The sequence below is a fragment of the Balaenoptera ricei genome, chromosome 2 (genome assembly GCF_028023285.1).
Source record: "Balaenoptera ricei isolate mBalRic1 chromosome 2, mBalRic1.hap2, whole genome shotgun sequence".
NCBI lineage: Eukaryota > Metazoa > Chordata > Mammalia > Artiodactyla > Balaenopteridae > Balaenoptera > Balaenoptera ricei.
Window position 1 is genome coordinate 33,302,381 of NC_082640.1, and position 15,275 is coordinate 33,317,655.

Genomic DNA, 15,275 nt, shown 5'->3' on the forward strand with positions numbered 1-15,275 from the left:
AAAAAACACAAAGTCAGGCTTCAGACTCAGATAGTCTGGCTCCTGGGTCTGTGCACTAACTGTACTGCTACAGTCAGGCAGGAGCCTGCTCCTAGAATCTAGACCCATGATTCAATCACTGTTCTCCCCGGTTCGTGCCTTGTGGGAGATGCATGCCCAGGCATGGAATGGACCTGGTAGGATTGTCAGGGGGCTCTCTCCCATCTGCCCAGGATGAGGCTGACCTCCTTATCTCCTCCTACACTCACAAAAACAGCCCCAGACAGTTACTTGGTTAGAGGTAGAGTGGTTAGCAAGACATTATCCCTGCTCTATGGAACTCACAGTCTTCTCGGGAAGACCAGCATTGAAAATAAGATTATTACAAGACCATGTGGTATGTGCTCAAGCAGAGGGTGTGTACAAGATCCATGAGGGTACAGAGGAGAATGTGATTAACTTCTGTATAAGGACACATATGACACATTCGAGCTGGGTCATTTGAAGAGAGACTAATAACGGGACTACCTGCAAAGGCGAAGCCGGGGATTAGGTACAAAGCCTGGGACTTGCAACCGCCAGAAGCCATCACCACCCCTAAGTCTGCTGGACAGCCCTCTAGACACATGTCCCCTCTCCAGATTCCAGAAACTACACATCATCTCCAGGAAAGGTGATCTTATAAAAACTAATTCTGCCACATAGCAGAATCGCCGAACTCCCAGTTCCCTGAAAGATATAGATAAAGGCCTGACACACATTCCTAAGCTGTTGTTACAGAAAGCAGACCTCCACCCAATGAAAACTGCTGACCACAAGAACATAGACCCTAGACTGTTTGAAGCCAGAAGGTTGATGATGCTTGAAACTTCACCTTGATGCCAACCAATCTGAGAACTGTCCAAGAGCTGATCATGCCCTACTCTTTGAACACTATAAAACTGCTCACTACCTGCTCCAGAGTGGGTCACACAGTCTTGAAGGCATTAGCCCACTAAGGCATTGAAGTCTTAGCCCACTGTGGCCCCCTTTGCCTGGCAAAGCAATAAAAGCTACTCTTTTCAGGGACTTGCATGGTGGTACAGTGGTTAAGAATCCGCCTGCCAATGCAGGGGACACAGGTTTGAGCCCTGGTCCAGGAAGATCCCACATGCCGCGGAGCAACTAAGCCCATGCGCCACAACTACTGAGCCTGTGCTCTAGAGCCCGCAAGCCACAACTACTGAGCCCATGTCCCACAACTACTGAAGCCCGCTCACCTAGACCCTGTGCTCTACAACAAGAGAAGCCACCACAATGAGAAGCCCACGCACCGCAACGAAGAGTAGCCCCTGCTTGCTGCAACTAGAGAGAGCCCGTGCACAGCGACAAAGACCCAATGCAGCCAAAAATAAATAAATAAATAAATTTATTTTTTTAAAAAGCTACTCTTTTCTACTTCAAAAAAAAGAAAAACAATTTCTGTAGACGACTCACTGGATCCCTGTTACTGGATCCCTGTTGCTATCCACTGAGAGGAGCATACTGGCAGTTTTTAAAGATTGCTCTTGGCTGCTGGATATATTTTGCTGAGTATGACTTTGACTTATACCGAGCCACTTGAAGCCCCAGCTCTTATGTGGGTTACATGTTTACAGAGATTCATAAAATCGTGTGTTCTGTAGGAAGGTTGGTGGAGACAGAGGACAGAGGCAGAAGACATAGAGGACAGAGCTTGCTGAAAATCTGGTTGGAACCAGATTGAGAGTATTCTTGTAGTCTGTGGAATGCCTGCTAGGAAAATACAGAGAGAGAATCCTGGGTCCAATGCAAGAAGTGAGAGCTGAACCAGGAGGTGGGGAGAGACAAGTCCTAGACTGGGGAGAAAAGCAGGAAGCTTGATTGACCCAGGCAACAAGCTACAAGAATTGAAGGGCTAGAAAGCTGGTAGTCAAGGTGAGGGCTGACTAGAGACTGCTGTGTCTACCTGAATGAGCGTGTAGCTGAAGTGTTTTGCTGACCTAGGATTAATTCTGAAAAGGCAGAACCTCTAACTGGCATGAGACTCCTCCAGACTCTCTCATTAAGGTCACCTTGCAGTCCTGGGCAAGCTGGAAGATGAAGCCCAATCACAAAATGTACTTGCCAAAGTCAAGCCATCTGAGTTTGAGTTGGATGGCTGGGCTTATGTTTAGAGGCCTGCTTCCCTGGCTTTGAGGATTTCTATCGTGGAGTGGGAGAGAAGGGAGTGATAAAGAAAGGCAGCAGCAGTGGAAAAGCAGAGAGTAACTCCATCAACAACAGCAGTGGTCCAGGCCCTGGTCTCTCTTTGCAGGCAGAGGAAACAGGATACAAAGTAGCCAACCATGGAGGGTCATCAAATACCCAAGGACAAGCTGACAAGGCCAATGACAGTGGGAAATCTCGGGAGGGTCTGATGGGACACCCTGTTTTCCAACCCATACCCTCTGCTCTCATATATTTAGATGCCTGTGCAAAAGAAGGCATGAGTGAATTTAGAGACCTGTCCCTTGGCTCAATGGGCAATCAGGATCAAATGTTAATATAATAACTATCCTTATCACAGGTGATCGCTAAATCTAGGGTCCTGGCCAGACTTTTAAAGGGAAAATCAAATATGGATATTTGAGGCTGAATGAATATATTTTTAATTAAACCACATACCCAAGTATATCAAGCGTTGGAAATGTGGTTCTGTTACACTGATGTTTCTGTTATTCACTGAGAATTTAATGAGCCTCTGTCTGAAATAACATCACTGAAAATGCTTGCAAATCATGTTTGCTAAGCATCAACAGCCGAATTTTCAGTACACCTCACTTAGAGATTAGCATAGTGTCTTGAGAGTAATTAAACATCATTACTTTAGAACCAAAATGTCCCACACAGTGGGTAAAATAACTGCATATGTAATTGTCTAGACATCTCTTTAAACAAAAGAATTCCTAGTTTCAAATGGAGATGGGTGATGGAATGGACAGACTATTATATTGGTTTTGTTTTTCTGTACAAATCTGAAAACCCACAGTGGTGGTTTTCATAGTTTTAGTGTTTTGCTTTCCACTAAGAATAGGAAATTTTTCCATGTTGACTTGAGAGGCTCATATTTCCTCTTTAATATCTTCATCTCTCTTACTGCAAATTTAGTGTTTACTGGTACTACCTGCTTACTCATGTTGAAGCCCTGAGAACCCAGCCTGCCAAGACTCCTGGCCCCAATCACTCACATGCACATGCACACACACACTCCAAGCCTTGGAGCAGCATTACTGATATTTGGGGCTGGATAATTCTTTGTTGTGGGGGACTGTCTTGTCCATTGTAAGCTGTTTAGCAGCATCCCTAACCTCTACCCACTATCACTGCCTGTGATACCCTCCCCATGTTATGATAACCAAACATGTCTGCAGAATTGTCAAATGTCCCCTAAGGACACCACTGACTACACAATCAAGGTCTGTAGCGGAGCCCTACCTCTTTTAAAAGTGAATGTGAAGAAGATGTGGTACATATATACAATGGAATATTACTCAGCCATAAAAAGGAACGAAACTGTGCCACTTGCAGAGACGTGGATGGACCTAGAGACTGTCATACAGAGTGCAGTAAGTCAGAAAGAGAAAAACAAATACCGTTTATTATTGCATATATATTGAATCTAGAAAAATGGTACAGATGAACTTATTTGCAAAGCAGACAGATACAGAGAACAAATGTATGGTTACCAAGGAGGGAAGGAGGGGGTGGGATGAACTGGGAGACTGGGATTGACATATATACACTACTATGTATAAAATAGATAACTAATGAGAACTGACTGTATAGGACAGGGAACTCTACTCAGTGCTCTGTGGTGACCTAAATGGGAAGGAAATCCAAAATAGAGGGGATATATGTAAACGTATAGCTGATTCACTGTGCTGTACAGCAGAAACTAACACAGCATTGTAAAGCAACTATACTCCAATAAAAATTAATTTAAAAAAATAAAGAAATAAAAGTAAAAGAGGGGGAAAAAAACAAAGTTAATGTGAGATCAAGGGCCTGACTTTTGGGAAGAACTTGGCAAACATTTGCTCTGTGCCCTAAAAGGGGCTGCCAGTCTGGGCACCAACAATGACACATAACAACCTACACAAATGGCACGAGGAATTCGCTGAACTGGTCTCAGAGCTACTCTGTTTTACTCCATTGTGATTGAACTGTTCAGAGAAAAGTACAGCTCTGTTAAGGAGTGTATGACAGAAGACAGATGTTAAACAAATGAAGGTAGCAAGTAACTGACCAACATAAAGCAGTCATAGATTTTTTGAAAGGAAAAGGATTTAAAACAATTAATAGCTTATGAAGGTTGGTGATTGGCTGATGGTGATGTATATCCCTATCTGATTCCCAAACATTTTTGAGACTATGAATGTGGTTCTTTTGAGATTTGTCCTGGTTGGACAGAAACCATGGCAAGTTTTTGTCCAGAAGAACGTCAGGTAGCATGTTCTCTTTTTCTCTCTGTTTCTGGTGGGGCAAGAAAGACAAATGAGGAGTGAAGGTACCACAGTGATGCAGTTTAAGGCCTTTCCCAGAAGAGACAGAATGGGGCAAAGGGAATTAACATTTATTTAGAGTCTGTTCTGTACTAAGAACTTCACCTGCATGGTAACCTCATTTTAGGGTCATCTTGTCCTTTGAGATTTAGATAAAATTGACTCAAAGTCTCTCTTTCAGGCCCAGAGGGGAATCCAATCCCTCTCTTAAGATTTCTGTGAATTCCCTAATTATTAGAGAAATGGAAATCAACACTACAATGAGGTATCACCTCACACTGGTCAGAATGGCCATTATTAAAAAGTCTACAAATAACAAATGCTGGAGAGGATGTGGAGAAAAGGGAACCCTCCTACACTGTTGGTGGGAATATAAGTCGGTACAGCCACTATGGAAAACAGTATGGAGGTTCCTCAGAAAACTAAAGATAGAATTACCATATGATCCAGCAATCCCACTCCTGGGAATATACCCAGACAAACTATTGTATAATTCAAACAGATACACGCACCCCTATGTTCATAGCAGCACTGTTTACAATAGCCAAAACATGGAAACAACCTAAATGTCCATCAACAGATGAATGGACAAAGAAGATGTGGTATACGTATACAATGGAATATTACTCAGCCATAAAAAAGAACAAAATAATGCCATTTGCAGCAATATGGATGCAACTAGAGATCATCATACTAAGTGAAGTAAGTCAGAAAGAGAAAGACAAATACCATATGATATCACTTATATGTGGAATCTAAAATATGGCACAAATGAACCTATCTACAAAACAGAAACAGACTTACAGACATAGACAACAGACTTGTGGTTGCCAAGGGGGTGGGGATGGGGGAGGGATAGATTGAGAGTTTGGGGTTAGCAGATTCAAATTATTATATACAGAATGGATAAACAACAAGGTCCTACTGTATAGCACAGGGAACTATATTCAGTATCCTGTGATAAACCATAATGGAAAAGAATATAAAAAAAGAATGTCTGTATGTGTATAACTGAGTTACTTTGCTGTACAGCACAGATTGGCACAGCATTGGAAATCAACTATACTGCAATTTAAAAAAATAAAATAAAATAAAAAGATTTCTGTGAATTCTTGCAGCCTTACATTCTCGTTGGCCACCTTTACTCAAATGCCCTGCTCCTCTGGCTTTCTCTGTTTCACTCACATCTCACTCTATTTGTTTTTTCCTTCAAATGCTGAATAGTCTCTTCCCTTGACTTTCTCAAAATATCCACTTCTTTCTTTCTTCCTTCCTTCCTTTCTTTCCCTCTAAATTTGTCTGTCTTTTAGTCTTTCAAATTGACCATTTATTACGTACCAGGCAACTCTGATAGGTCCTGGGGATAAAAAGATGAGTAAAATCAACATTGAACTCATAATAGAGAAGAGGGACAAAAATCAAATAAAGGATACAACTTAATATACAATCATAAGAACAACAAAGGAACAGTCCATGAGGCTTGAGAGCATTTCATAACCCAGAGAGTCAGGGAAGACTTCCCTGGGTGAATGACATCCCTAAATTCTGAGGGATGAATAGGAAGAGGCAGAAGAGAATCCAGGCAGAGGGAAGAGCATATCCTAAAACGTTTCAGCAGGAAGGAGCCAAGGAAACAAAAGAATGCCAAGTAGATGGGATGCAGAAAGATAGGATAAGTGTAAGGAGAGATGGGGAAGAGATGTAGGAGGACCAGGACATGCAAGCCAGGATAAAACTCTATGTGATCTTTAACCGGATAGCAGAGAGAAGACACTAAAGTATTTTCAGTGTTGGTGGAAAGGAGAGCCTGGCGATGGGATGACAAAGTGTTGAAAGTCATGGTTAGATGTGAATTTCTCTTAGTGAGCTATAACTTACCTATAGAAAAAAATGCATACGGACCAATGAAATGTAAATGTAAACACCAGTATAATCAATATCCAAACGAGATATAGAGCAATTCATCTCCCCAGAGACCACTGCTTAACCTCGTCAACCTCCTTATCCTTTCCCCACAATTACCACCGTTCTGAAATCCTTCACCATAGACTAATTTTGCCTGCTCTTATAATTCATGCAAATGGAATATACTCTTTTGTATGTGGCTGCTGTGTAAACAGCAGATTGTAGAGAGACAATGGTGGATGTGAAGAGACCCAGAGAGAGATAAAGACCATTAAATCCACCGTGGAGACGGTGGAGACAGAGAAGAAGTGGGTGGATTGAGGAAGGAGCTATTTTGGAGGTAAATCAATGGTGAAGGATTGGCTACAGAGGTTGAGAGAAGGAGGTATCATGGATGGCATTAATATGTTGAGAGAAGGAGGTTTCAATCTGAAGGAGGTATTAATGTGAAGGTTTGGAGTCTTGGAAAGCCCAGTAGCACCAACAACTTGAATTGCACATGACAATGGTGGTTCCTCAAAATATTAAACATAGAATTACCATATGATCCAGCAATTCCACTTCTGGGTATATACCCAAAAGTACTGAAAGCAGGGACTTGAACAGATATTTGTGCACCCATGATAGCAACATGATTCACAATAGCTAAAAGGTAGAAACAACCCAAATGTCCATCCGTGGATGAACAGATGAATGAATAAACAAAATGTGGTATATACATACAATGGAATATTAATTATTCTACCTTAAAAAGAAATGAGATTCTGATACATGCTACAACATGGATGAATCTTTATGAGAGTACGCTAAGTGAACTAAGCCAGACACAAAAGGGCAAATATGTATGATTCCACTTTTATGTAGGTACCTATAATAGTCAAATTCATAGTGATATAAAATGGAATGGCATTATCAGGGATTTGAGAGGAGGAGGGAATGGGGAGTTAGTGTTTAACGGATACAGAGTTTTAGTTAGGGAGGATGAAAAGAGTTCTGGAGATGGATGGTGGTGATCGTCGCATAGTGAATGTACTTAATACCACTGAACTGCTTACTTAAAAATGGTGAAGATGGTAAATTTTATGTTATGTATAATTTACCACTATAAAAACATAAGAGGAGAGCATAATTTGACCCTCATTTTCTGTGTTAATTAAAAGATTAAACGTTTCAATTGCACATAGATAGCCTTCTTAAAACTTCTCCAGCCCTCCTTGACTATTAAATGGTGGGTGGGTAGGGACCTGGTACTTTTCCACGGGTCCCTACCCACCCACCCAGAATCATACTCCCAGCCATTCTCTCTGTCCCTGCCATCTCTTCCCTGCTCCACACCAGTTTTCTGTCAATTTGCTTATTAAAGTTGCTTTTCTTTTTTGAATTATTTTACAGCAGGTTCTTATTGGTTATCTATTTTATACATATTAGTGTATATATGTCAATCCCAATCTCCCAATTCATCCCACCACCACCACTGCCCCCCCAGCTTTCCCCCCTTGGTGTCCATACATTTGTTTTCTACATCTGTGTCTCTATTTCTGCCTTGCAAACTGGTTCATCTGCACCATTTTTCTAGATTCCATGTGTATGCATTAATATACGATATTTGTTTTTCTCTTTCTGACTTACTTCACTCTGTATGACATTCTCTAGGTCCACCCACGTCTCTGCAAATGACCCAATTTCGTTCCTTTTTACAGCTGAGTAATATTTCATTGTATATATGTACCACATCTTCTTTATCCATTTTTCTGTCGATGGGCATTTAAGTTGCTTCCATGACCTGGCCATTGTAAGTAGTGCTGCAATGAACATTGGGGTGCACGTGTCTTTTTGAATTATGGTGGTTTTCTCTGGGTATATGCCCAGCAGTGGGATTGCGAGGTCATATGGTAGTTCTATTTTTAGTTTTTTAAGGAACCTCCATACTGTTCTCCATAGTGGCTGTATCAATTTACATTCCCACCAACAGTGCAAGAAGGTTCCCATTTCTCCACACCCTCTCCAGCATTTGTTGTTTGTAGATTTTCTGATGATGCCCATTCTAACCAGTGTGAGGTGATACCTCATTGTAGTTTTGATTTGCATTTCTCTAATAATTAGTGATGTTGAGCAGCTTTTCATGTGCTTCTTAGCCATCTGTATGTCTTCTTTGGAGAAATGTCTATTTAGGTCTTCTGCCCATTTTTTGATTCGGTTGTTTGTTTTTATAATATTGAGCTGTATGAGCTGTTTATATATTTTGGAGATTAATCCTTTGTCCACTGATTTGTTAGCAAATATTTTCTCCCATTCTGAGGGTTGTCTTTTCGTCTTGTTTGTACTTTCCTTTGCTTTGCAAAAGCTTTTAAGTTTCATTAGGTCCCATTTATTTATTTTTGTTTTTATTTCCTTTACTCTAGGAGGTAGATCAAAAAAGATCTTGCTGTGATTTATGTCATAGAGTGTTCTGCCTATGTTTTCCTCTAAGAGTTTTATAGTGTCTGGCCTTACATTTAGGTCTTTAATCCATTTTGAGTTTATTTTTGTGTATGGTGTTAGGAAGTGTTCTAATTTCATTCTTTTACATGTAGCTGTCCAGTTTTCCCAGCACCACTTATTGAAGAGGCTGTCTTGTTGTGTTTCCTTATTAATTTTCTGTCTGGATAATCTGTCCATTTGTGTAAGTGAGGTGTTAAAGTCCCCCACTATTATTGTGTTACTGTCGATTTCCTCTTTTATAGCTGTTATCATTTGCCTTATGTATTGAGGTGCTCCTATGTTGGGTGCATAAATATTTACAATTGTTATATCTTCTTCTTGGATTGATCCCTTGATCATCATGTAGTGTCCTTCCTTATCTCTTGTAACAGTCTTTATTTTAAAGTCTAATTTATCTGATATGAGTATTGGTATTCCAGCTTTCTTGTGATTTCCATTTGCATGGAATATCTTTTTCCATCCCCTCACTTTCAGTCCGTATGTGTCCCTAGGTCTGAAGTGGGTTTCTTATAGACAGCATATATACGGGTCTTGTTTTTCTATCCATTCAGCCAGTCTATGTCTTTTGGTTGGAGCATTTAATCCATTTACATTTAAGGTAATTATCGATATGTATGTCCCTATTTCCATTTTCTTAATTGTTTGGGGTTTTTTTACTTCTCTTGTGTTTCCTACTTAGAGAAGTTCCTTTAGCATTTGTTGTAGAGCTGGTTTGGTGGTGCTGAATTCTCTTAGCTTTTGCTTGTCTGTAAAGCTTTTGATTTCTCCATCGAATCTGAATGAGATCCTTGCCGGATAGAGTAATCTTGGTTGTAGGTTCTTCCCTTTCATTACTTTAAGTATATCATGCCACTCCTTTCTGGCTTGTGGAGTTTCTGCTGAGAAATCAGCTGTTAACTTTATGGGAGTTCCCTTGTATATTATTTGTCATTTTTCCCTTGTTGCTTTTACTAATTTTTCTTTGTCTTTAATTTTTGTCAGTTTGATTACTATGTGTCTCAGTGTGTTTCTCCTTGGGTTTATCCTGCGTGGGACTCTCTGTGCTTCCTGGACTTGGGTGGCTATTTCCCTTCCTATATTAGGGAAGTTTTCGACTATAATCTCTTCAAATATTTTCTCAGGTCCTTTCTGTCTCTCTTCTCCTTCTGGGACCCCTAGAATGCGAATATTGTTGTGTTTAATGTTGTCCCAGAGGTCTCTTAAGGTGTCTTCATTTCTTTTCGTTCTTTTTTCTTTTTTCTGTTCCACAGCAGTGAATTCCACCATTCTGTCTTCTGGGTCACTTATCTGTTCTTCTGCCTCAGTTATTCTGCTATTGATTCCTTCTAGTATAATTTTCATTTCAGTTATTGTATTGTTCTTCTCTGTTTGTTTGTTCTTTAATTCTTCTAGGTGTTTGTTCTTTAATTCTTCTAGGTCTTTGTTAAACATTTCTTGCATCTTCTAGATCTTTGCCTCCATTCTTTTTCTGAGGTCCTGGATCATCTTCACTATCATTATTCTGAATTCTTTTTCTGGAAGGTGGCCTATCTCCACTTCATTTAGTTGTTTTTCTGGGGTTTTATCTTGTTCCTTCATCTGGTGCATAGTCCTGTGCCTTTTCATTTTGTCTATCTTTCTGTGAATGTGGTTTTCGTTCCACAGGCTGCAGGATTGTAGTTCTTCTTGCTTCTGCTCTCTGCCCTCTGGTGGATGAGGCTATCTAAGAGGCTTGTGCAAGCTTCCTGATGGGAGGGACTGGTGGTGGGTAGAGCTGGGTGTTACTCTGGTGGTCAGCGCTCAGTAAAACTTTAATCCACTTGTCTGCTGATGGGTGGGGCTGGGTTCTCTCCCTGTTGGTTGTTTGGCCTGAGGTGACCCAGCACTGGAGCCTACAGGCTCTTTGGTGGGGCTGATGGCGGACTCTGGGAGGGCTCACGCCAAGGAGTACTTCCCAGAACTTCTGCTGCCAGTGTCCTTGTCCCCCCGGTGAGCCACAGCCACCCCCCACCTCTGCAGGAGACCCTCCAACACAAGCAGGTACGTCTCGTTCAGCCTCCTATGGGGTCACTGTTCCTTCTCCCTGGGTCCTGAGGCACACATTACTTTGTGTGTGCCCTCCCAGAGTGGAGTCTCTGTTTCCCCCAGTCCTGTTGAAGTCCTGCAATCAAATCCCACTAGGCTTCAAAGTCTGATTCTCTGGGAATTCCTCCTCCCGTTGCCGGACCCCCAGGTTGGGAAGCCTGAGGTGGGGTTCAGAACCTTCACTCCAGTGGGTGGAATTCTATGGTATAAGTGTTCTCCAGTTTGTGAGTCACCCACCCAGCAGTTATGGGAATTGATTTTATTGTGATTGCGCCCCTCCTACCGTCTCATTGTGGCTTCTCCTTTGTCTTTGGAAGTCAGGTATCTTTTTTGGTGAGTTCCAGTGTCTTCCTATCGATGATTGTTCAGCAGTTAGTTGTGATTCCGGTGCTCTTGCAAGATGGAGTGAGCACATGTCCTTCTACTCCGCCATCTTGAACCAATCTCCCCTATTAAAGTTTCTTTAATCTGTTGCCCTGATTTCTAGTTCCACCTTACATTCTATGAGTTTTCCCAGTGACCTTCCAAAAAGTCCTACATCTTTGTTTAAGCTACTTTGTTTTGCTGCTTAGGTTTTGGTACTTGGAAGCCAAAGAGAAAGTGACTTTATGTGTTTATAGTAAATGTAACACAAAACAACATGATAATGGAAACCAAACCTTTCACTAATATGAATAAATGTAAATAACCTAAACTCACTTAAAAATCTATATGTATATATAGATTTTAGATCAGTTAACAAAGCCAATAAAACTCCATGTTTTCTTAAGGGACACATACACAAAACCAATTCAGAAAGGTTAAAATAAAAGGTAAAAAAAATTTTAAGGTAAAGATAAAATGAAAGCAGGTGTTATGATCTTTGTGTCAAATAATCTATAATTCAAGATTAAAAGCATTGGAACTTCCCTGGTGGTGCAGTGGTTAAGAATCCGCTCGTCAATGCAGGGGACATGGCTTCGAGCTCTGGTCCAGGAAGATCCCACATGCCGCGGAGCAACTAAGCCCGTGCACCACAACTACTGAGACTGTGCTCTAGAGCCCATGAGCCACGACTACTGCAGCCTGCGTGCCTAGAGCCCATGCACTGCAACAAAGAGTAGCCCCTGGCTTCCCTAGTGGCGCAGTGGTTGAGAATCTGCCTGCCAATGCAGGGGACACAGGTTCGAGCCCTGGTCTGGGAAGATCCCACATGCCGCGGAGCAACTAGGCCCGTGAGCCACAATCACTGAGCCTGCGTGTCTGGAGCCTGTGCTCCGCAACAAGAGAGGCTGCGATAGTGAGAGGCCCGTGCACCGCAATGAAGAGTGGCCCCCCACTTGCCGCAACTAGAGAAATCCCTCGCACAGAAACGAAAACCCAACACAGCCATAAATAAATAAATAAATAAATAAAAATTAAAAACAAACAAAAAAAACCACTTATAAAAGAAAAAAAGGGCTTCCCTGGTGGCGCAGTGGTTGAGAATCTGCCTGCCAATGCAGGGTACACGGGTTCGAGCCCTGGTCTGGGAAGATCCCACATGCCGCGGAGCAACTGGGCCCGTGAGCCACAATTACTGAGCCTGCGCGTCTGGAGCCTGTGCTCCGCAACAAGAGAGGCCGCGATAGTGAGAGGCCCGCGCACCGCGATGAAGAGTGGCCCCCGCTTGCCGCAACTAGAGAAAGCCCTCGCACAGAAACGAAGACCCAACACAGCCATAAATAAATAAATAAATAAATAAATAATTAAAAAAAAAAAAAAAAAAAAAAAAACTGCCTTTAAAAAAAAAAAAAAAGAGTAGCCCCCACTCACCGCAACTAGAGAAAGCCCACGTGCAGCAACAAAGAACCAGTGCAGTCAAAAATAAATAAATAAGTAAACAAACAAGCCACTGGAATAATAAAAAAAAAAGATTAAAAGCATTAAAATAGACAAAGAAGGATACTTTATAACGCTAAAAGCCATAATGCATAATGAAGTTGTACATAAATTTCTGTGCACAAAATAATATAGCAGAAACTTTAATAAAGCACAAACTATAGAAGATAAAAGGAAAACTAGACAAATCCACACTAATAATAAGAGAATTTAAAACACCTTCCTCTGACCTAGACAGATTAAGGAGAAAATATCTAGCAAGGATAAAGAAAAACTTAATACATAATCAATAAAGTATACCTTATAGCTATATATCAACCCTGTACCATGATAATACAGGATATTCCTTCTTTTCAATTACATTTAGATCATTTATGAAAATAAACCATATTTTAAGCCATAAAGAAAATCTAAATTAATTCCAAAGATAGAAATATTATTAAGAGCATTCTGACCAGAATAAATAGTGGTTGTGACATGGTATCTCATTGTGGTTTTGATTTGCATTTCCCTAATAACTAGTGAGTTGAGCATCTTTTCATGTGCTTATTGGCAATTTGTATATGTTATTTCGAGAAATGTCTATTCAGATCCTTTGCCATTTTTAACTGGGTTTTTGTCTTTTTGTTATTGAGTTGTAAGAGATCTGAATACCAGTCCCTCTTCAGATATAGGACCTGAAAATATTTTCTTCCATCTTATGGGCTGTCTTTTAACTTTCTTGATAGTATCCTCTGAAACACAAAAATTTTTAATTTTGATAAAGTCCAATATAGCTATTTTTCTTTTGTCACATTTTCTTTTGGTTTCATATCTAAGAAAACATTTCTTAATCCAACATCATGAAGATTTACTCTTCTGTTTTTTCCTAAGAGTTTTATAACTTTAGCTGTTATATTTAGGTCTTTAATTCCTTTCAAGTTAATTTTTGTATATGCTTTGAGGTAGCTGTCCAACTTCATTCTTTTGCATGTGGATATACAGTTGTTCCAGCACCATTTGTTGAAAAGACTACATATATTTGTTCCCTTATTTGTTTTAGCACTCTTGTCAAATATTAATTGACCATAAATTTGAGGGGCTTCTTTTTTCCTGTATCCTCAATTATATCCCATTGATTTATATGTTTATCCCTATGTTAGTATCACACTGTTTTGATTACTGTAGATTTGTAGTAAGTTTTACAGTTGATAAGTGTGAATTCTTCAATGATTTTTTTTGGAGGGGGGTGCTATTTCAGTTTTTTTGCATTTTTGCATTTCTATGTGAATTTTAAAATCAGCTTGTCAATTCCTACAAAAATAGCAGCTGGAATTTTGATAAGGATTGTACATTTTACATCTTGTTTTGCTTCATTTAGTTTCAATGATGGGGTTTTTAATCTATGGACACTTTGATCAAAGTGTACTCCACTAAGCAGGAGACGTTGTGCTGTTTGCCCTCATGATGCCAGCAGACATCCTAAAAGTCTATAAAGTGCCCTAATAGACAATGAGCCAAGTCAGTCTGTCTTTCCCTGTGTCACCCAGTGAACCCACAGGCCACCACTACTAAGGGACAGGAGGTCTGAAAGTGGAGACAAAATATTCTCTCCTCACCCCCATTTCAAATATTCTTATAAACTAGAAACCCTGTCTGATTATTGCAATTAATGTTCTCAGGCCAGGAGTGGACATAAATCAGCCCTTTCAATAAATCATACCAGTTTGAGTTTGCTACCCATCACACACACACACACACACACACACACACACACACACACACACACTTTCCATTTGCCCTGCAAAGACTTAACACTTCTAGATAAGCTCAATTATTCATAGAAAAGTGCTTTTTCCTTCGTTTGACAATAGTTTTCAAGAGAGGCCTGGCAAAAGCTGAAAACTCAGCTGTGGGGCTTCTTTTGAAAGAAAAATTGGCTTCTGATTGTACATAAGTGATAATGAACAAAGAATACATATTATGTTGGCCAGATTTCATATGCAAATTAGACTAGCTTCGCTTCTTAACTTCTCCTTCTCCAGCAAAAATATGGTAGGGGATGCCTTAGTCTGATTAAATGTAAATATTCATGTAGACCTCAGCCATCTTTTGGTGAGTTAGGAACCAGTATATTGAATTACATCAGATAGAAAATCATTCTCGTGACTTCCTTGGTGGCGCAGTGGTTAAGAATCTGCCTGCCAATGCAGGGGACACAGGTTCGACCCCTGGTCTGGGAAGATCCCACATGCTGTGGAGCAATTAAGCCTGTGCACCACATCTACTGAGCCTGCGCCCTAGAGCCCATGCATCTCAACTACCAAGCCCATGTGCTGCAACTACTGAAGCCCATGCACCTAGAGCCCATGCTCCACAACAAGAGAAGCCACTGCAGTGAGAATCCTGTGCACCAAACAAAGAGTAGCCCCTGCTGGCCACAACTAGAGAAAGCCCGCACACAGC

General features: G+C 40.7%; 1 protein-coding gene across 5 annotated transcripts in view; it reads right to left on the bottom strand.

Annotated features, from left to right (window-relative positions):
* The window catches only part of MTHFS (methenyltetrahydrofolate synthetase), a 297,235-nt gene that overhangs the window by 169,226 nt on the left and 112,734 nt on the right, over positions 1–15,275 (bottom strand). The window lies entirely within an intron of this gene.